A 23415-nucleotide genomic window follows, 5' to 3' on the forward strand; every position below is an offset into this window, starting at 1 on the left:
CTTTTAAAATACAGGTGTGGGGTCTGTCACTGGGGAATCAGGACACACAAGATGCCAAATGTCATGGAGACCACGGAGCCCAGACTGTGAGCTCTCGGAAGGCAACCACAGTGCCTGTCCTCCCCTGGTGCCCAGCACACTGCCTGGCATACAGTTGGCAGTTAACAGATACAGGCTGAAAGAAAAAAATAATTGAAGAAAGGAAGAAATGGGGCAACATCATGGCAACATTGAGGTCCACTTGGTAATCCCGATATACCATGCTCACAAGTTGTCTGGACCAGCTAAGGCCCCTCCCCTAAGAGATGGGCTGCCACTATTGAAATTCCAAAGAAAAGAGGGTTTCAATGCCCTTTTTTTTTCTTTTCATCTTTGTTTCTAATGAAGGCACAGGGTTAGGTTTTAACTAAAAATATTCTCAGCCTCCACGTCCATAACCATGTACTTGACATGAAGGCAAAGGGATGCCAGAATCATCATAACAGCCAAAGGCAGACAGGTTCAAAGCCAAATCTTTCACACTTGGGTCAAAGCCTGCAAGATGGGACACGCTCTTATGGTGGCCAGAGGCCTTGTTGGCCCTGCCTTTCATGCTTGCCCTCTTTTCCAGGGTCAGGGCTTCGGGGCTTGGGTGGTGTCAGCCAGTGACAGCCAGGTCACAGTGTGCTGGCCCTGCCCCCGGGGAAAGCAGACACCTGTCTGTGGAGGGGCCCTGTTTTGCTCCTGTCTGAGCCTGACATTCTTTGAATTCAGCCAAGACCCATGGAAGCCCTCCTTGGCACCCCATCTGCCAGGGGACTCTGGAGTTCACTGCTCTCCAGGCAGGGCTGGCAGGGGACAATAGCTCTCTCCAACTTATTCTCTAAAAGAAAAGGGATTCAGAAGACATTCCTTTCTGGGGTGGAGTCAGAAGTGTTGGGCATGGATAAGAGGTGAGCTTTGTCTGTACAATCAAGATCCGCTGTACATTTCAGTTTTCTGGGAACATGAATAAGAAAGGCTTTTTTGGTCCATTCAAATTAAACACACCTTAAATAAAACAATGGCCTGCAAGTGTGTCATTCAGTATCTGGCTCATTTTTGTACCTCTGGAAACCCCTGAAATGGGCAAGCCAGTCATATCTGGCCCCAATAAGAAAATCTAGCATCCTTTTTCTTCACTATGCTCTCCATTGGGCATATTGCAAATTTTATTGGTAATCAGATCAAATAAAATTATTGATTATATTATTAACTACATTCTATGAAGGGTTTACAATATGCTGAACTTTGTGCTTACCGTCAATTCTCTCACCTAATCCTCATGAAAATGCTATGGAATAGGGTTCATTCCAATTTTACAGAAATAAAAACAAGCTATGTAGGTAGCACCCCAAACAGAATGACAAACAAATGCACAATGTCCTGGCGTTCCCAATATAACTAATGAATATAGTTACAGGTTATTTTTTAAGAGTTGCCTGGGAATCAGTTTTTTCTTTTTTCTCTGTGTTGTGATAGTTGAAAGACAATAATGCTGTGTGAGCAGAAAATAAGAACTGTGAAGGCATAGAGTAAACAGTTGTGATCAAATAAACTTCAGAAACCTGGTTAATCTGACCTTAAGCCAGTAACAGCCAGAGCTTGGCTGCCAGGTAGTTAAGTGTGAATTATTTAGGAGGTGAATAGCCACACTCAAATTTTAGCCCCTTCTATCCTCCAGCCCAGCTTCCCAATGCTGGCTTATCTGACTCCGGCCTATATCAGGCTGACTCCAAGGCATCTTGTGATCTAGAAGTTGTAGGACCCAGAGAAAGTGATATCACAGTCTGATTCACTAGGACCTAGCATATGCCTTGCACATAATAGGTGGTGAACAAATACTTGCTAAATTACTGATGTTTTGCCAGAGACTCTTATTGGCCAAGTGAGAGCCCACCCACTTCACCCTCTGGCTCCTGATTTGGGCTTTCTTAAAGAGCCCCCTGGTTCTGTAGATGTCAAATGGTTACTGAGTTGTCATCTCCAACTGGGTCCACCAGAAAAGCAAGTATGGTATACAGGGGTCCATGTGTTGACCGCCACTGGCTTTTCCCAACTCCAGGTCTGATCTCAGGCAGGCAAGATTGAAAGCTGCTTCTGCCAGGGTTGGAGGTTTTCAGGATATGAGCCTAGGCCGCCCCAAAGCTGCTAGATCGGTAGACCCCAGTATGCGCACATGGCATTTGTCTTTGCTGCTGCCTCCCCTCTTCTTTGTCTCTAATCTCTTTGGTGTCCAGAGGCTCATTCCATTAATTAATAACTGAGGGAGGATATTTATATTTTAATAGCAGAACTCAAATCTGGAAAATTCTCCTCCCTAAAGCTCTGATGGGGAGATAATCTGTGAGGATGGAATAGTTGAAACCAGGACTCTGCCTGATTTCCCTAAAAATCACACTCTAGCAGTAATTAGTTGCAGCAGCTAATTAAGAGGCTATGGCCTCCCCACTCTCTATGAAGGACTGTGTACAAGAAGGTCCCCATTATAGCAGCCTCACCAGAAAAATGCTGGAGAGTGTCAGCATCCTTTTCTATAAACCACTGCATGTTTGAGGAGAAGAGGGTAAGAGAAGGGTGGGGAGTGGAGACTGACTTAGCAAATAGTTTCAGGGCCTACTGTTTACTTGCCACTCTGCTGAGCCCTGGGCATAGAGAAGATAAAAGATAAATGCACTCAAGGAGCTCATGGGCTAGCACAGGAGATGAAACATACAAGCAGAAACTGTCAACATAATGTACCCAGTCTTACAAAGCCAACAGGATTAAGGAACACATGGACAGGATTACCCACCCCCTAGCCTGGGTTTTTAGAATTTTCCCAAGGAAAGTTCACTCACATTACAGATATGTATTTGGCCTGGTTTCTGATAATTTAGTGGTGAAGATTTCCTCCACCTGGCTCTCCTCTGTCAACACTCTTCATAGAGCAGCCATCCATGCATGTTTCTGTAGCTGGAAAGCACCCCAATTCAACCATGGAGGTTGACTGCCTATCTTGCCTGGCCAGTGAGCCTCAGGCTCATGAAGGAGAGGAACGCTGTGCATTGGGGAGCCAAAGGTGTAATGAGGAAGAAAGGCAAATGTTTGTCGAATCTCCAGAAACGTTTGTCAACAATATCAACCCAGGGAGATCCAAGATGGCAGAGTAAATAAATCACTATGCCTGCTTCCTTCTGTGAACACATTAAAATTAAAATGAAATTATAGAACAGTCAACCTGGAAACCATCTGAAGTCTAGCTGAACAGAAGTCCTGTGACTAAAAATATAAAGAATAAGACACTTTGAGACTGGTACAAGGGGCAGAGACACGGAATGGGCCCCAAACCTCTCTGTGATGGTTGAGAACCAGGAGGGATAGCTCCGCTATGGAGGTTTCCCCCAGAGGAACGACGGACCCCAACCCCCTACACCAAGCTCCACATCCTGGAGTATTGGTGCCAGGAAGAGGAGCCCCCACAACATCTGGCTGTGAAAACAGTGAGGATTCTGACTACCCAGGTGGGATGGAAGGCTTGGGAAACCCAGATGTCCTCTTAAAGGGCTCGCACACAGACTCACTCACTCACAGGCACTCACATTGGGTTTCAGCAGAGGGACAGTGACTCAGGAGGCATCAGAGACATAAGAGGGGGTAAGACTTCTGGGGGAAAGAGGGTGTGTGGCTTCCGGGGAAAGACTGGAGGACAGTCAGCATTTTCCTTGAATGAGGTCCTCCTCCAGTGAAGCTGGCAGGCAAGCACCATCTTTCCTGAATTGACCATGCCCCCACTATGGCTAAATCTGAATCTGATTGGCCTAGTGAACTCTGCTGATCTACTGTGCTGATTCACCTCCCCCAACGGTCACTTTCTCCATGAGCAAACAGCCCCATCCACATTGCAATCTTTCTTGGAAGACAGTCAGAGTCTCACAGGCCCCAGGTGGGCAGCACTGGCCTCAGTGTGCTCTGAGACTTTTGCTGAGTATCTTCAGGCTCAGCACTAGCACCAAACCAGAACTTACATTAGCCTGGTGACAACAATTCTTCTCACTTTAATGACTCCCTGGGACCCTGCCTCACCCAACTTGCAAACTGCATGAGGCTCTATCAGCAGCTGAACCTTAAGGGAGCTGGCATGTGGCAGCAGACCTCGGGGTGTCCTGGCTATTTTCAGAGTTACCCCCAGGCCCGGTCCCGGTGGCAGCAATCCTTGGTTTGCTACGTGGCCTCTCCCACATGCCTCCAAATTTAGCACAGGCAGCAAATAATCATGGATCTCTTTGTAGCTCCTACCAGGTAGTCCCCAGCCAGTCACAGTAAGTGGGTGACCTGAGCCTGTACCAGAGCCCCTCTCAAGAGGCCCCAAAACCAACATACTTAGAAGTTGGCTTCAGACCATTGCAGAGCACTGCCTATTAGCCCCACAAGTGGCACACATAAAGGGTGGTCTCAAAAGGCCCCAGAGCCCACTGGGGCAAATCCCACTTAGTGAGGTAAGGTTTCTTCACAGCAGCCTGTAAGCTGTAGACATGGCCAATCCCCACAGCCAATCAGCCTGAGGGCCAATGCCACCACTGATGTGCCAATAGCAATAAAGGCTCAACTACAACAGGAGGACACACAAAACCCACATAAGGGACACTACTGGAGCACTCAGCTTAGGTGACAAGGGGAACTGTGCCACTGGGACCCGCAGAGCACCTACGAAATAAGGCCACCCAGCCAAGACTGGGAGACATGCAAGATCTAACTAATACATAGAAACAAACACAGAGAGGCAGCCAAAATGAGGAAACAGAGAAATACATCTCAAATGAAAAAACAGGAGAAAACTCCAGAAAAAGAACTAAATGAAATGGAGGTAAGCAACCTACTAGAGACAAAATTCAAAACAATGGTTATAAGGATGCTCAATGAACTTAGAACTTCAACAAAGAGACAGCAAGCGTAAAAAGGGACATAGAAACCATGAAAAAGAACTAGTCAGGAGTGAAGAATACAATAACTGAATGAAGAATGGTCTAGAAGGAATCATCAGCAGACCAGATGAAGCAGAGGATCAAATCAGCTATGCAGAAGACAAGGTAGCAGAAAACACTGACTCAGAACAGCAAAAAGAAAAAAGACTCCAAAAAACTGAGGATAGTTTAAGGCACCTCTGGGACAACATCAAACATAACACATTCACATCATAGGGGTAACAGAAGGAGAAGAGAGAAAGCAAGGGTTTGAGAATCTATCTGAAGAAATAATGACTGAAAACTTTCCTAACTGGGTAAAAGAAATAGACATACAAGTCCAGGGACCACAGAGAGTCTCAAACAAGATGAACCCAAACAGGCCCACACCAAGACACATTATAATTAAAATGGCAGAGGTTAAAGTCAAAGAGAGAACCTTAAAAGCAGCAAGAGAAAGACAACTAGTAACTTATAAGGGAGCCCCCATAAGTTTGTCAGCTGATTTCTCAACAGAAGCTTTGCAAACCAGCACAAAATATTCAACATGGTGAAAAACAAGGACCTACAACCAAGGGTACTCTGCCCAACAAAGTTATCATTTAAAATTGAAGGACAGAGTATGAGCTTCCCAAACATGAAAAAGCTAAAGGAGCTCATCACCACTAAACCAGTATTACAAGGAATCTTAGAGGGATGTTTTTAAGATGAAAAAATAAAAGATTAAAATTATGAATAATAAAACAGCAATAGTTACATATCTATTAACAATCACTTTCAATGTAAATGGATTAAATGTTCCAATCAAAAGACATAGGTTGGCTGAATGGATAAGAAAACAAAACCTTTACATATGCTACTTATTAGAGACTCACTTCAGATTGAAAGACACACACAGATGGAAAGTAAAGAGATAGAAAAAGTTATTTCATAAAAATGGAAATGAAAAAATAATAATAAAACTGGGGTAGCAACACTTGTACCAGACAAAATAGACTTTAAAACAAAGGCTATAGCAAAGAGACAAAGAAGGATCCAGTAATACCACTTCTGGGTATTTATCACAGAAACCCAAAATGCTACTTTGAGGGTACATGTGCGTCCTTATGTTCACTGCAGCATTGTTTACAACGGCCAAGATGTGGAGGCAGCCTGGCATCAATGGAAGACTGGATCAAGAGTAGGTGGTACATATATACAACGGGATACTGCTTGGTCATGGAAAGGAATATATTCTTGTCACCTGTGGCAGCATAGATGGACCTGGACGGTACTGTGCTGAGTGGAGTGTCAGACAGAGAAAGACAGACACAGTGTGATTTCACTTACATGTGAAATCTAAAGAACAAAACAAACAAAAATATCAGAAAAAATTTCATAGATACAGAAAATATTTAATGGTTGCCAGATGGGAGGGGGTTTCAGGGTTTGGGTGAAAAAAGGGGAAGGGATTAACAAACACAAATTGATTGTTATAAAGTGGTTATGGGGATGTAGGGTATAGCACAAGGAATACAATGTGTGACAATTAAGTTCGTGAACTTGTTGCAATGATGCTACTAACCTTTTGTGTTATCGGAGGGATTATTCATTATGAATTTGTACCAACTGGACAAAGAGCTAACCAAGTTTACTATTTGGAAGTGCTGAAAAGGCTGTGTGAAAAGGTTAGACAAAAACAACCAGAACTTTTTGCCAACAATTCAGGCTCTTGCATCATGACAATGCACCAGCTCACACAGCACTGTCTGTGAGGAAGTTTTTAGCCAAAAAACAATTAACTGTGTTGGAACACCCTCCCTACTCACCTCATCTGGCCCCCAATGACTTCTTTCTTTACCCAAAGATAAAGGAAATATTGAAAGGAAGACATTTTAATGGCATTCAGGATATCAAGGGTAATACGTCAACAGCTCTGATGGCCGTTCCAAAAAAAAGAGTTCCAAACTTGCTTTGAAAGGTAGACAAGGCACTGGCATCCATGCATAGCTTCCCAAGGGGAATACTTTGAAAGGTGACTTACCATGGTAAGTCCAGGAACCAGGAATATCGTAGTGATATTCACCAATGAGGTATGTAGCATTTTTTCCAGGATGAGTTCACAAACTTAATTGTCAGGCCTCGTATAGTGAATAATGTAATAACTGTATGGTGTCAGATGGGTACTAGATTTGTTAGGGTGATAGATGGGAGGGGGTTGGGGGACAGGGTGAAAAAGGTGAAGGGATTAAGAAGTACAAATTTGTAGTTACAAAAGAGTCATGAGGATGTAAAGTAAAGCATAAGGAATGTAGTCAATAATATGGTTATAACTATGTATAGTGCCAGGTGGGTAATAGACTAGTCAGGGGGATCACAAATTATATAGATGTCTGATCATTATGCTGTATAACTGAAATTAATATATAATGATATTGAATGTCAACTTTAATTAAAATAAAAAGGAGGGGAATAAGAGGTCCAAATTTCCAGGTATAAAACAAATAAGTCGCAGGGATGTAATGTGAAGCATAGGGAATATAGTCAATAATATTGTGATAGCATGATACAGTGTCAGATGGCTGCTGGACTTACCATGGTGATCACTTCTTTAGGTGTATAAATGTTGAATAACTATGGTGTGCTCCTGAAACTAATATAATATTGTATGTTAGCTATATTTTTTAATAAAAATCTTTTAAAAAAGGATACCCTCCCCCCTCCCCCCAAAAAAGCAATATCAACTCAGAGGCAAGGGCAGATCCAGGATTTCTGGACCCTGGAGTTTAGACAATTTGGGGGATCATCTTTAAGAAAAACAATTTGAAAAGATTCCTCCTACAAATTTGTTCTATAAATTCTCAAAAGCACATGACTTATGAATACATCGGTAGGACCCTTTGCAGAAAGGGGCCACTGCAAGTGAGGGGCCCTAAAGCTGAAGCTTCATGTACTTCGTGCAAACTGCCTTTGCTCAGAGGCCAACAAATGGTCTTTTACTGGACGAAAGAATTGGGATCCTCTGCACCTCCCATTACTTAGTTATCCCAACTACAGAGGCAGAGTGGCAGGTTGTCAATGACAGAGAGTGGAACATGTGCCAGACAGGATTTCCTCTGCCTGCTCCTGTGGGTCTCCAGAAAGACTCAGTGTTATTTTTGGAGTACAAACTTTTTTAGCGTTTCAGTTTGGCCTCTGAAATTTTCATAGCAAAGCAACTTGCAATCCTGGATGGAAACAAAATAGCTTTCTTATTGCTTTTTGTTGTTATTCTAATGAGCCAAGCGCAGAAGATATTAATTTTAAAACAACACATCAAAACTAATTGCTATTAATACTTTTGTGTTTTTGATTTTTTTTAAATTAAAAAGGTCAGAGGTTCAAACATCTCACTTTAATGGCAGTAACATATTTATTGCCTTTGTTTCCATCTAGCATACAGAGTTGCTAAAGGTTAATAAAAATAGTCTAATGAGCAGATGGATATTGATAACTCTGTATCATCATCATTATTATTGTTATCATGACTATTACCAATACTAATTATTAATGATAGTAACCAGCTATCCCTAAGACCTCACAAGTGAAATGAAAAATGAATTAATTAATCAAGTACCAACTTAAGAAGTGTTTAGTAAACAAAGAGCACTGGAAATGCTGGCCCTGTTGAGCTTTTCACTCCAAATCCCTACCCATGAGTCCTCCCCAGATATTCCAGGCCATGAGGCACTTCCAGTTCTATATTCAACCCAATGCTTGGAATAGGGTTAAGGCAGCATGGCTAACTGGCAAACTCAATCCCTCTCTTCCCGACTTTCCTCGTTAGAGAAGCATCTGCCACGTTACTCAATTCTGGCTGGTAATACGCAGGCACAAGACCCTGAGTAGGAGGCCCCTTCTAAAACCAAAAGGCAGAGTATTGCAAAGAGAAAGTTCTTCATTTCTGTGGCCCCCTTTACCTTCTCTTTTTCTCCCTTCCCATTTTCCCTACTGTACAGCCAGGACGTGCAGCTACCTTACTGGAAAACAAGAGATGGCAAGTAAGAGGAAGGGCCCTGCATGTTAAGCATGACACACTGGAAAGACAGAAGGCCCCAGTTCCTGGGGCATGGGTGGGCCACCCATCAACCCTGGCCTGGCCTCAGGCTATTACTTTGTTAGATGAATGAGTCCTTATTTTTTGAAGCCACCACTAGTCAATATTGTTGATACTTGTTGCCAAATACATTCCTAACTAGTGCAAAAGAAAGAAATAATTTGCTCCCTGCTGACTCCATCATAAATGTATTAGCAAATAATGGAACAAGTATAATATTATAGTTATATGTTCTCTAAGCTTCAATTTCCTCCTCGGTAACATAGGTGACTGTCCTTGGACTCCCTCCGAATTGAGTTGTTCTGAGGATAAAATAATGTATATGAGAACATTTTGAAAACTGTAAATTGCACATTATTAACCAGCAGGCCTCATCTGAGAGCCCACCTACCTTGAGGTACTAGAATAAGCCACCAGGACACCTATTTTTGTAAGTCTTTCCAGAGGTGGTGCACCAAAGAGAGTAAAGCGTCAACTAACAAGATTTACGGAAACTAGGAATTCATATTACATGATGGCTGCTTCCTTCAAAGCAGAAATGAGGGAAAGACAAAGGGGGCCAAGAACAAAGGGATTTCTTCTAGCCAGACCTTGCTTTTTTTATTTGAGAAGCGACATTTATGGGGACTTCCACCTATAGCTTTGTCAGTATTGTGTAACATGGCCACTCCTAGCTGAAAGGGAGGTTAGAGTGTGGGGGGGATCACAGTGGCACCCCATTAAGGGTTCCAGAAGAAGCACAGATCCATGAATGATCAGGAGTTTTCAGGTATAACCCCACATTAGTTTCCAAGGATTTCTGCAACAAATTACCACAAACTAGGTAGCTTAAGCCAATAGAAATTTATTTCTCTCATTGTTCTGGAGGCCAAATGTCCAAAATCAAAGTGTTCTGGTAGCGTTGGTTACTTCTGGAGACTCTGAGGGGGAATCTGTTCCATGCTTCTCTCCCAGAGTCTGGTGGTTTCCAGCAATCCTAGGTGTTCATCGTTTGTAAAAGCATTATTCCGATCTATGTTTCCATTGTCACATGTTCTCTTCTCTCTGTCTCTATGTCTCCTTTTCTGTCTCTTATAATAACACTTCTCATTGGATTTAGGTCCTCTCTAAATCAGGATTGTCTCAATTTGGGTTTCTTACTTTAATTACATTAAGACACTTATTCTAAATCAGGTTATATTCTGAGGTTTCAATGGGTGTAGCTTTTGGGAGCCACAATACAAAACCCAACAGCGTTACTCAAATGCTCTTAGGCCTGGGTCCTGGGTATCTGGTCCACATTCTTGCGGAAAGGGGAATTTGAGTTTTCCTTTGGAGGCCCAGTAGGTCTTTGGTTACTGAGAAGTCCTCACCCTCTCCAAAGGCTGAGCTGCACGAGGGAGACCTGGTTCCCACAACAGCAGATGAGGCTGTGAGAGAAACAGAAACAGTAGCAACCTATGCAGGAAATAAAGTTATCACTTCCCCTGTAATGCCTCTTCATCTCTTCTGACCAGCCACCTGTCTGTCCTACCTCAGGTTCCAGAACAATCCTAACAGGATGTTCCAAGCATACTCAGGACTCCTCCTTGCATCCTTCCCCTCCTTCCCTCTGCCAACCTGGTAAGCCTGCAAACGACCTCACTCTCCCTTTCTGTCTAACCTTGGAAACCTCTGAGCCCCTCAGGTCACCTTAGTTACAGCTTCTTCCCACGGGTGTCACCACAATGACCCTTTCTGGTCCCCAAATCTTTTTACACAATTTTCTCATCTTGAGTCCACCTTGCACCTCGGATCACTGAGCTTCTCTTCACTCTCTTTCTGAGGCCTGTCCTGTCACCTGATAGAGGTCTCCAAAATGTCTCACTGGGACCCCACTTTGCACTTCCCAGGCTTCTCGAATTCCACTCTTTCCCACCACATTCCCTTGCTGAGAGACAATGGACATACCTTGGAGAATGCTGAGAGAAACTGAGGCACAAGGAAGGAAGTTTTGTGAAGGTGTTGGTGTTAATCTACCATATCCACGGATCTCCCATGAGAAAAGGAATCCATGCTAACACTAGAAAGTCTGTGGCCAGTGTCAAATGGACAGGCTGGACATGAAAGTTCTAGAGGAAACTATGGAAGGGAGTGACCACTTAGACATGGGGAAGGTAGAATTTGATTTAATGAAGAAAATGTTCTCTGAGAGTTCTTGACTCTCTTTTCTTCTCACGCTTCTGCAATGTCCTCCCCGATCATATGGCTGACGACTTCCTGACCTGTATCTCTAGCGCAGAGCTTTCTCCCAGTTTTGCACCTGTTAACCATAGCACTACTGGATCCCCATAGGGATAGCCCACTGGACTACAATGTCAACATGGCCAGATTTGAGTTCCTTGTCTTTCTCCTCAGCATATGACCACTTTCCCAAAGCAAAAATCTAGGAACCGTCTTCAATAATTTTCTCTCCTTTACCCTCTTAGCCAATCAAATGGACACAAAATGAGTATGTCTAAAGGAGGGAATAAAGGAAGAAAAAAAGGGAGGAGGGAGAGAGGAGAAGGAGTCAGGTATAAAGCTTCAAACACTAAATTCTGAGTTATCCAGAGGCTCAATTTGTACAAGGGGCCTTAGAAGCCACACTGCTTATTGCCTGGCTGATAATTATGCTTCCTTTCTTCCTTGTCAACAGAATCATTACTTTTCTTGGAAAAGGCAAAATATCCAGCTAAAATGATTATATTTCTTAACCTTCCTCACAGCTAGGAGTAGCCATGTTACACATGCTGGCCAATGAGCTACAAGTGGAAGTCCTCAAGAAGAATGCCCCTTCTCAAATAAAAAAAAAAGCAAGGTCCAGTTAGAAGAAATACCTTTGTTCTTTGCCCCTTTGCCTTCCCCTCATTCCTGCTTCTAAGGAAGCAGCCATCATGCAACTAGGAGGGGATGAGCATGAAAGTTAGGTAGCTAGAGAATGGTAACATGGAAAGATGGACAAAGCCCACATCCGTGATACTGCAGATGGCCTGTTGGACCATTCCTGCCTACGAGTACCTACCTGCAAACTTCTTACTGCAAAGCACAAGATGAGCCACTCTGTTTAATCTGCTCTAGTCAGGTTTTCTGTTATTTGTGGCCCTGATAGCTGCCATTATTTTAATGTTCATATTCCTTTCCATATCTTTTTTTTTCTTAATCTGCAAATTCCTCAATAATCTTCCACAAGGCATAAGGGATTGTCATGGATGCAGTGTTACTGTCCAATCTAGTCAGTCGTCTTAGGGAATTAGCTTTGCTAAAGAGAGCCATTCACCAGTGGTCATTCCCCCTCCTGAGCAGCACACATCTGATAGGTGGCTGATGCAGGGTGAAAATGCCTGACCCCTCTCCCCAGCTCAGGACATCTCTGAACGGCCATCTCAGCTGCAGAGCCCCTCCACCCTTGGGGTCTGCTGAGACCTTGTGGTGACCGCATTGAGCCCAACTTCTCTCTCTGTCCCCACAGGCGATGGTCCTGAGAACACTCCTCAGTCACACCCCTGCAGAAAAATCATCTCAGAGTCTACTTCCAGGGGAGACAACATGCTAAGACTTGTCCTAATTACAAAATGTTAAGGAGAAAACTCAGCTGGCACTTAAGATGGGCTAAAGTGCTCACATTATGTTATTCTCAATTTTACAAGGAAATGACTTTTTTTTTCTTTTAAACAATCAAGTTATAAAATAGTATTGTACAAACAGCATTAACACCAAGCCAGGTCTTAAGCAGCATCCATACTGGCTTGACAACAAGGGTCCAAAGTGACTTCTTAGCCGATCATGTGCTCTTTCAACTTTTTACTACGTACTTGTAAATGTTAACAACCTATTGTCTGACTTTTATGGACTTTAAAACACTGTTGCCAACCTTTCTGGAAAAGATTTGTTTTGTTCTGTGTTTTTTCAGCAATTCAGGCATGAATATTGGAATTTGCAAACAAAGAAAAAAGATCTAGTCAACTCATGGGACTTAACCTTCCAGAGGAAAATGATTCCCATGCATTACACTCTGTCACAGACATGTGTGCCCGTGCTCCTAAAGTCATAGGTGTATCCACGACCAGATGTATTCTGCTTAGGGCTGGAGTAATCACATATAATTTAGATGAAATGATTGTGTGCCAATAGTTTTCTGAGTCATGGAGCCATGAACTTGAAATCCATGCTGCCTAGGTGGACGGGGAGCTCTGGGTAGTTGTAAGAAAGAATTGTAAAGATGTTTAAGAATTCCACAAAGAACTGTGAGCTCAGAGGACGATGAGGACACTTTATAGTGAGTTCAGTATAAATAACTTGAACATAGGAAATGTGATCAGAAGAGAGTTGAGTTTGGTTCCGGGAAATTCCCTGAGCTGAGTCCTGAGAAGACACTGAGTTTCAGCGTGGGTAAATGTGACACAGAGAAAACATACTACAAGAAGCACCTGGGTCTCAGAAAGGAGTCTAAAAGAGTTGTAAGAGAAAGATTTTTGTTGTTACGCTAAGCAGAACTGGAAACAGCTGAAAAAAAAGTTGGATGTTTCAGTCAACCTTGAGATTTTTCTCAAGCAGAGAAAAAAGAGAGAAATGGTTGGAGAGGACAAAAATTGGCAAGTGGTGTGTCAGTGACCAGGGACCCAATCAGAGATAGAGAAAGCCTTTAGATCTTACGTGGAGGTGGGACGAGCTCCTCCAAGTGTCCCCTGAGTTGGAGAGAGGGCCTTAAGGGTAAGTGTCCCACTTGAAGTCATGGTTCTTCTCTTTCATACACATCACCACACCACAACAACTACTTCATTTGTGTAAACAGAAAGCTCAGTTCTGTGTACAAATTTCCACAGAGACAAGAGGCATAGATCTCTATGCAATGAGATCTTCTTCTTGGTCAGAGGGTCTTCATAGCTAGCTCAATTGCACATGCTGGCTTCCCTGTGCCCATGAGATGGCCTTCCCCAGGATCGGTAGGTGGGATGGGGCTGTTGGTTACATAGAATCTCACAGAATAATTCCTGGCAAGGTGAGCAATCAGACAGTACTCTGTTATGGGCTGAACTGTGTCTCCCGGAAATTCATATGGTGAAATCCTAATCCCCAGGACCTCAGAATGTGACGGCATTTGGAGATGGGGCTTTTAAAGGGGTATTTAAGATAAAATCAGGTCATATGGGTGAGCCCTAATTAAAAATGACTGTTATTTTTATAAAAAGAGGTTAGGACACAGACACACACAGAGATGAAACGGTGTGAGGACACAGGGAGAAGACAGACATCTCTGCGCCAGGGAGAGAGGCCTCAGAAAAAGCTAACACTGTCGACACCAAGATCTTGGATTGGAGGTGAGAAGCCTCCAGACTGTGAAGAAATACATTTCTGCTGTTTCAGCCACGCAGTCCGTGGTATTTTATGGCAGCCGGGGCTGACGAATACACCGTCTAAGGAGACCAGTCTTACGAGGCCCCTTGGTGTGTTCATGGTGGAGGGCTGTGTCTCTCTCATTCACCCTGCGCTCCAGGGCACAGACCAGTACCTGGCCTACAGGATAGTCAGTGTTTGTGGAAGATGTGAATACTCCAAATAAACCTTTCTGAGAGTAAAACTTTCCAGGTGGTCTCACTGGATTAGAGAATTTTACCTTAGTGGCTGCCAGGAATCCTGCTGTGTCCCAAGAGGCTATAAATGCATAGCAGTAGTAACCTGGCAATGATAACAAGCCTCTGGGGGGAGGGGAGGGAACCAAACCCTTTTCAATCTGCTTTCCTCCGGCCCTCAGCACAACAGCCTTAGGCCAATCAATGCTTAATTAGTATTTCTTTTCATGAAGGTAACTTAGTATTGTCCCATGGGCTGGTACCACAAAACCCAGGCTAGGAATATAGTGCCATCCAAGAATTTTCCCTTTAGGCACTCATTGCTCCAGCACTGATCCCATTTCATTCCTCTCACTCTGTCAATGGTACCCCCATGCTCCTGTGGCTGGTGCTCAAGCCCTTGGAGTAATAGCTGATTTTTTCTTATGCTTGAATCCTTAAATCCAATCAGTAATACCTCCTTTCCAGCTTTCCTTTTACTTGCCTCTCCTATCTCATCCTTTCCAGGCCCATCGCCATCAGAACCCAGCCCATGGCTCATGACTGGTCTCCCTGCCTCTGACCTTTTCACTCCATCGCAAGATTTGTTGTGCTGCCAGATTCACCTTTGTCAAGCCTTGTAAGCTCTTTTTAGGGGTCCTGGATCAATAGTAAAGGTTAGTCTTAGTCATTTTGTGCCTATAAGCAAGCTAAGAAGTTCGTAGAAGGAGGGAGAGTGAAAGGCTAGCCAAATTGCTGAAAATATCTGCTACACTAACCTGCAACCATTTCTGTGGGGTCTTCTGGAATCAGAAACCCCATTTCCAGTTGATACTATATAAAATACACACGACAAGATTCACTTAGCCTCTTAGACATAAGCACTCAGCTTTTACAACATACTGCAGTTCATATGTAAACTTAATTACACCATCTTTCCCATTCATTTATTTTTGCAGGGATCGTTATAAGATGGGGTGGGGTTAGGGGTGGGAGGCGACATGTGGAGGCCAGAGGGACATGGGGAGAGAAGACTGCTCCCAGCAACACAGAGTGATCGCCAAGAACTGTAATTCTAACCTTCACCCTACATGGTTCAGTGGCTTGTGTGCTGGAGAAGAAAAGTGACATCTGTGATTTAGTCCATATGAGGTCCTTGACCTCCTTAGCTTCATGCTTCAACAGGCTCAGTGTGGGGCTGAGGCCAGCACACAGAGCAGGAAGAGCTGCGCAGGGGAATGTTGACAGAAGAAACATTCATATGTTCTTCTTTGGATGTTAATTACAAAAAGCCTACCCTGCTACAGGCTGTCTTGTGGCAGATTTTTCTGCTTATGTAAATTTTTAAAACAAATTAATATGTTTGGTTTGGTTAGCCATGGAAGGACGATTTCCTGAACAACACTGGCATAATGAAAACACCTCTGCCCTGGATGTTTCCTGAGACCATGTCCAGGCATGAGTCATAGACATTACTGTAGCTCCGAGTCCAACAATGGCCAGTGGCTGACCCCAGCTCGGGCTTAGAATCTCCATATTTGACATGCAAAGGTGGTTTGGAATTAATAAGAGACTTGTGAAAAACAGAAATTGTGTTTCTTGTTAATCATTACAAGTCTAGGCAGAGGTAAACCGTCCCTGACCTGTCCATCAAAATCCCTGCACCCTGAATTTGCTCCCTTATTCTGCCTCTCCAACCCAGACTGCAATGACAATTTGAATACCTGACCCTACAGATACCTCCTATCTTTGAAGACTGAGAGCTGCAACTTGGAGTAAAAGCACAGAAAGAGGATCTGGCTTGGATCATCCAAGAAGGATACAAAGCTCTTCTTATTCAGGGTCAATTTAGTTTCGTCATCTGTCAAAAGGAAAAATATTTTGCCTGATTCCTAGCAGCTCTTTCAGCACACGGATCTATGATTTTACAATATTGCCCCTGTAAGCATTGGTAAACTATTACTGTTAACAAATATTAACATATTGATATTTCTTATCTAATTAATTGATTACGTTCTTTAATTAACTATGATTAACTGTCACACAAAAGGGATGGGTTGGGGACATGTATATGTAATTGTATGCTGGCAAACTGGGTCTTCAGAAAAAAAAAAAGAAAGAAAAAAGGCCCTGATGGGTAGCATTTGCAAGTTTTCAGGGTGTAAATGGGCTTACCATGAGCAATGTCAAGCTAAGAAGCTCCCATTACTGAACCACCGAACAGGGATTTGGAAGACACACATGCAATTGGCTCTTGAGAGCTAGTTCAAGCTGGCTCTAGCAAACCACCTGTTGGATATAACCTAAAACATGTCCACATTGGCTGAAATCATTTTAAATTCCTATATTACATTTGTTTTTTGGTTTTTTTTTCCTCCTTAAGACACACAAAAATTTGTGACAGGTAAGTCTAGCTTGACAATAGAGCGACATATATTTTGAAACTGAACTTCCGTGGGATTGGATGATAAGAGGGGAAAATACTGAAACCAGGTTGAGGTGCAGGCATCTGGCTTTTCTCCTACAGGTCAGAGAATGAGGGAAGCAGCCAGACCACGAAGTTCTCCTATCACTTTCAGCCAATTGCTCTTTTAACTACAGGAGTAGGCTATGCGGGTACAGCACCACTTTCATCAAACTCATATTGAGCTATGTTCCAGGAACACAACTCAACCCACAGCCCAGGATAGGTGTTCAATAAATGTTACTCAAATATGAATGTATTCTACACCAGGGTCTCACATTCTAACCATTAGGGCACTCTACAGTTTCTGTTCTGATCAAAGTTAAACATCCCACAGGCTGTTGGTCAATTGAGTGGGGAGAAAAGTAATGAGTCATACACTAGAAAGCAAGATAAACACTATTTTCTGTAATGATGGCTGGACTCATTCTAGGGTTAGACCAAGTTTACCAACAGCAGAGAGTTTCTGGGAAGTCTATAAATATACTTTCTTTAAGGAAGGTAACTCTCGTTATTAAAACCACGTTCAGAAACATCATCTCTAGTATTGACAAGTAGTGGTCCCTGGACACCCACCTAGAATGGAGGCTGTACAAATAGCCTGTAATACTTGTACAATTCAGTTTCCTTGTCTTTAAAACAAAGACATCAATGCCTGCTTTTCTGGCCAGTTGAGCAGATTAAAGGAGATAATGTGTGTAGAGTATCTAGCACTGTGCCCGGAACATAGTAGAAGTTCAGTGAATAATAGCTGTTATGATCATTGCATTCCTTTAACCTCCTACATTCCTTTTTTTATACCTTCTCACCTCTCCATATCAACTCCATTCTATTAACAGTAAAAACACATCTCTGAGGTCTATCGAAAGTATGGTTCTGCCTCCCCATCTCTGAGGCGTCTGGGAATTGTTATGTGGAAATTCCAAGCAGCTCAACCTATTGGCAGTAAGTAACGCTCCACCTTAGGAGGTGGTACAGGTTGAAGGTCACAATGTCAGTATTTTTGCCTTTTAGGTTATGGTAGACAGAATAACAGCCCCCTGAGGATGCCCACAACCGAATCTCCAGAACCTATGACTATGTTATCTTATGTGACTATGTTATCTCACATTTGCGAATGTGAATTCAGTTAAAATTCGTTAGATGGATGGATGATCTTGAGTTATCTGGCAAGCCCAATGTAGTCAGTAGGGTCCTTATGTGAGGGAGACAGGAGGGTCAGAATTAGAGGAGATGTGATGATGGAGGGAGAGGTAAGAATGACACAGGTGTGAGCCAAGCAATGCTGGCAGCCTCTAGAAGCTGAACGAGGCATGGACTGGTTCTCCTGTAGAACCTCCAGGAGGAGCAGCCCTGCTCACACTTGGACTTCTGAGACCGATTTTGGACTTCTGACCTCCAGAACTACAAGATAACAGATTGTTGTTTTAAACCACTAAGTTGGTAGTAATTTGCTACAGCAGCAACAGGAAACCAATGCATAGACAAATAAGAAAAGGGATTCATGAGTCCCAGAAGTGGGGGCAATTCTTTCTCTCCAAATCCCACATGTGAGAAGAAAGGATATAGTCTCCTTGGCCTATGACTATGTCAATTCCTCAGATGAGATTTCTTCAGAGCAGGGAAATACTGGTCACCACAGGACCCAAACCTTCCAAGATCACAACAATAACAATCTAACTGGAAGAAGGCAAGCAGGTGGAGGTTTAGTGCATAAAAAATTATATTAAAAATTATATTAAATTATATAAAAAATGTTGTAAGCCATCAGTATTGTTGAACTCAGGTGTCATACACACGTACACACACACACACAGTGCATATATACACACACATATACAAGTGTGTATATATATATATATATACACACACACACACACACACACACACACACACTGGGGGTGCCAAAAAAAATGTATACAAGTGGACACTTTAGTCCGCGTTGCTCAAGCAGCAGTTCACCATAATCAGAAGTGTCTGGACACTGATGGTAACCACTCTGAGCACCTCTTGTCATTGCAGATGTCAAACGTGACTTGTATTCATCTTTTGTTATCGGTATATATTGAGTATTACAATTTTAATACAGTTTTCCTTTCTTAAAATGTGTATACATTTTTAGGCACCCTCTGTGTGTGTGTGTGTATTAATTTTAGAAAGATTCAGAGCAATAACATTGTAAGTGGATCAAGGAATTGGAAAATGATCACCTCAACTGAATTATGGCCTAGTTTTCCAAGAAGGACTGAAAGCTCTAGTTTAGAACATGTTAAGGATATTTTAAAGCAATTGGAAAGTATTTGTTAATACACAATCCCCTCCCTGTAGCAGTCAGGGGCTCTTTCATGACCCCACTAGGGGAGCATAGCCTGAGCCACTTAGTCTCAGCTGGCCCCACCCACCATGTGTGAGCCACATTTGTAAACCCCAGAAGGCCGAGAGGAGTCTTTTGAGAGTATCCTACATGCTATATTGAGTTGGCAGAGAGACCTGAAGAAAGCAGAAAGGAAAGCAGACACCCTGGCCTCCCATTGAGTTTGGGTTGTCCCACTTTGCAAAAGGCCCCCTGCGATCCTCTCTTTAAGCAAAATGCTTTCCAAACAGAGCTGCTAATAGACTTTAACCAGAATGCCTTTCAGTGGGCTTTCTGTAATATTTTTAATTGTGCTAGGTTACAAAGCATATGGGAAAACCTCAGTAAGAATGGTCATCTAATGGTGTGTGTGTGTGTGTGCGTGCGTGCGTGCGTGTGTGTACCCAAACATATAAGCACAGGAGCATCTTGGTGTCTTGGGTGGTCTACAAATGAAACTGACTACCAATGGATACTTTTGTGGGTGGGATTAGGAAAGCAGAAGGGAAACATACATTTTTTTCATTCATATGATCTTAAGAGGGGGCATTAAGAGTGCTTTTCCTTTTTGCGTGTATTATTTCAGCTATTTTTTCCAAATACATTTTTTAATAGAAAAGAAATCTTTCTTTTTGCCTGGAAAAGTGGTAACGCCACAGAGTAGAAAACAGACGAAGTTCTGATTGTGCCTACTGAGTTTCCTGAATTAAGTCCTTTCTTCTTAAAGCTGAATTATCCTGGAGCAGGGAATGGCTCATCTGTCTCATGGATGTGCAGGATGGTACAGCTATATTTCAGGTATTCTAGCTCAGGGCTTCTCAAACTGAAATGAACAAATGAATCACCCCGGGATCTTGTTCAAGTGCAGGTTCTGGTTTGGTCCATCCGGGGTGGGGTGGAGATTGTGCATTCCTAATCAGCTTCCAGGGCGTGCCGATGCTGCTGAATGAGGTACCAACTGTGGGTTGCAAAAGCCCAGACCGCTGTCAGACAAGGTCCTGTGTTCTGATTTAGGGATCAAAACCCAGAGGCTCCACAACTGTGTGGTTCTCAAACCAGTAAGTCAGAAACTTCCCAAAGCTAAGACCAAGGTCTGCCTAAGATCAGACAAGACAGTAGACCCCAACACCAGGTCTGATAAGTGGTGGTCGGGGTCTCAGGGCCTCCAAGGCTTAAGGCAGTTCCTTGAGGCCCACCGATCTCAGCACTGGAACATCTGGGAAGTACTGCCACAGCACAGACTGCCGAGGTTTAAGCATCAGCTCCTCACTTCTTTACTGCTTTTACCATAAATGGAAAGCCTTCTCCTGAGAGAGGTCCCTGAGGACCTTACACTGCAGCATGGTCACTGTTGTTACTGCTGATATTACAGTAAGGGCTGTAAGTAAAGCAGAGGTTGACACCCTGCTTTCCCAACCAGCTGGGACGCTTGTTCCAAACACCTGGCTGCCCAATCCTTTCAGCAAGAACCTCTGGCATTTTGAAACTTGCACACTTATTTTAAAAATTCAATGCGAGCCAGAATCTGAGGGAATTTCCCACCCTGAATTGCACATGCCAAAACTAACCAAACCACCTGGTAGTGTTTTCCTTTTCTCTTGCTGGCATGCAAACAATACAAGCGTGGTAGTTTATGCTAGAGATACGGTATCACTGCTCACCAAGACAGAAGATCAAAACAGGCTTTGTTCTAGGACTCTCTGTTCTGTGGCCAGGGAGTTCATGAAGGATTTCTACTTGTGGGTTCTTGGAGTACCAACTGGATTCCTTTAAGTCCCCCGTAGACTTGTTCTTGTAACCAAGATGTTAGTAAGGACTGGCCGCCTGATGTTGTCTGTGCCACTGTTTCTCCAATTCCAGCCAAAAAACATCATTGCCCTTGGTGAGGATTTCCCTTCTTCCTGAGAAGACGGGGGCAAATCTCTGCCTCCATATGTCTCTGGCTTCTTACCAGTCTCTTAGGGCCAGCCAGATGCTATTGGTACCTTACCCGCCATACCTGGTGCCACTTGGAGCAGCAGGGCACCCTGGCTCAATGCCTTATCTGAGGAGCCACCAGGTGCCCTTGCCCCATCCACCCCAGCCACGTCAGACTCCAGCTCACACTAGGCTGTGTGATTCCCACCACTGCAGGCAAAATTCGACTTCTCTGGAGTGTCTCTGCTCCTCCTTGGATCCCTCTCATTTCGAGAAACATCTTAGGACCCCAGGTACCCGCACGGCACCTATTGGCCTGAAACCTGACCTAGTGCATCTCTCTCTCTCTCTCCCTCTCTCTCTTCCCTCCCCCCACCATGGTATTTTTAGGGATCATCTTCCAAAAAACTACTTCCACTTAAATCTTTATCTTGGGGTGTGCTCCTGGGGGTATCTAAACAAAGACAATTACTAAAATGAAATTGTAATTAAATGTGATGTGAACACTAGGAGACCTGAATTATACAAATCTGTTATCAGGATTGAGTCTAACAACCACAGTAAGTGTTCCTGTAGACACTTGTATTTGTCACCGGCTATGTATTTTGTGGGGCTCAGGGCAGAAATAAAATTATTTAAAAGCAGGGGAAAAAGTATTGTTAAAGGTATTATAATATAAAGCTTTTTCCTTTCATCTGCAGTCTCTCAACTTATGGTGTTTTTTAAATTTACTATTTAATGTCATTCTAAGTAAAGAGAAATTACAATTTTCAATTATTCACATGAATATTGCTATTCATCTTTATATTGTACAATGCCAGTTTTAAATGCAAATATAAGAGCACGTAATTATATGCAGGGTCACTGAAATTACGTTATTCATATTTTGTAGCTCCTGCATACATGTGTATTTTGTTTTACCAGAACAGTAGAAATGCTGCACAAAACTGACTCAACTGTTTTTATTTCACTTCTTGTTGTACGCACATTAAACCAAAGGTCTCTACGTTTGGCTTACTAACGAGTAAAGAAGGACTGCCCTATTTTTCCCCTTCCTTCTATCTTTATTTTCAGCATAAGTGTTTGGTTAGCACAGAGACATAACAAGGGTAGGAAAGGACATGATGGGGTTCCTTGGTCATTTGTATTTCTTAGAAGGTTATTGCCTTTTTTCTCGTTCGCAGCCAGTTCTGTTTCAAATGGAAAGTGTGTCCTCTTGGAACTGTCAGTGCCCCTCCTCCTTCCCCACCTTCACCTGACTCAGTCATAGACAGGCTTACCTTGCATTTTCTTTGAGTCTTCTACTCAGCTCACATGCATGCACCAGTCCCATTGGACTTCACTTACAAGACGCAAGTTCAAAGATAACATTATTAAAGATTTCAAAATGGCAACAGCAGAGTGTTAAAATCGGGTGTGCACCCACTCTGAGAGCAGGGCCTGTACAAAGGCACAGTTCACCCACCTGTGACACCGGCCCTCACCACCAGGCCCAGAGAGAGGGGAACCTGGCATCTTGAACCCGCTGAAGTGGGAATCACGATTCTGCATTACAACCATGTTTTACCCAATGGGATGACCAGGGCAGGGCACTGAACAATTTGGTCATCAGAGTCCTTAGGCAATGATTGTCTTGTACATAGTATTTACAAAGGTCTTAGTTCTAAAATTGTATCATTCTACCAGCGTGAGCGTGCTCCTTAGAGCTCCTTATCATGTTCAATCAGGTCTTTTTTAAGATCTAAAATGAATTTAAAGAACATGTCTGCCCCTTTCTTTAGGGTTGCCCTGCTTTACTAGTGCCACTTAGAAAGTGAAAAAAGCCTGACAGCTTTAGGACATATCTGGCAAGAGCAAAATTCTTTCCAGATGTTAAGATAAATTCCATGGTTATTTTTCTCTTAAATGCTGAGGGTTTTGCCTGAGTGCTTTTAAGCCTGAGTGTACCCACGGTCACACACACACACACACACACACACACACACAAACACACATATGCATGCACACGACTTCAGCTTTGTTTTGGCGCCCACATCTGCAATACATGGTCACAGGGGTACCGACCTGTGGACATGATGTTTGTTGTGTTCTCTGGT

At 43.2% G+C, this 23415-nt stretch overlaps 1 long non-coding RNA gene across 1 annotated transcript in view; it reads right to left on the reverse strand.

Moving 5' to 3' along the window:
• LOC141572403 (uncharacterized) overlaps positions 1-23415 on the reverse strand; it is a 41514-nt gene that overhangs the window by 11440 nt on the left and 6659 nt on the right. The gene's annotated exons all lie outside the window — the stretch shown is intronic.

Source organism: Rhinolophus sinicus, linkage group LG06 (assembly GCF_036562045.2).
Source record: "Rhinolophus sinicus isolate RSC01 linkage group LG06, ASM3656204v1, whole genome shotgun sequence".
Taxonomy (NCBI): domain Eukaryota; kingdom Metazoa; phylum Chordata; class Mammalia; order Chiroptera; family Rhinolophidae; genus Rhinolophus; species Rhinolophus sinicus.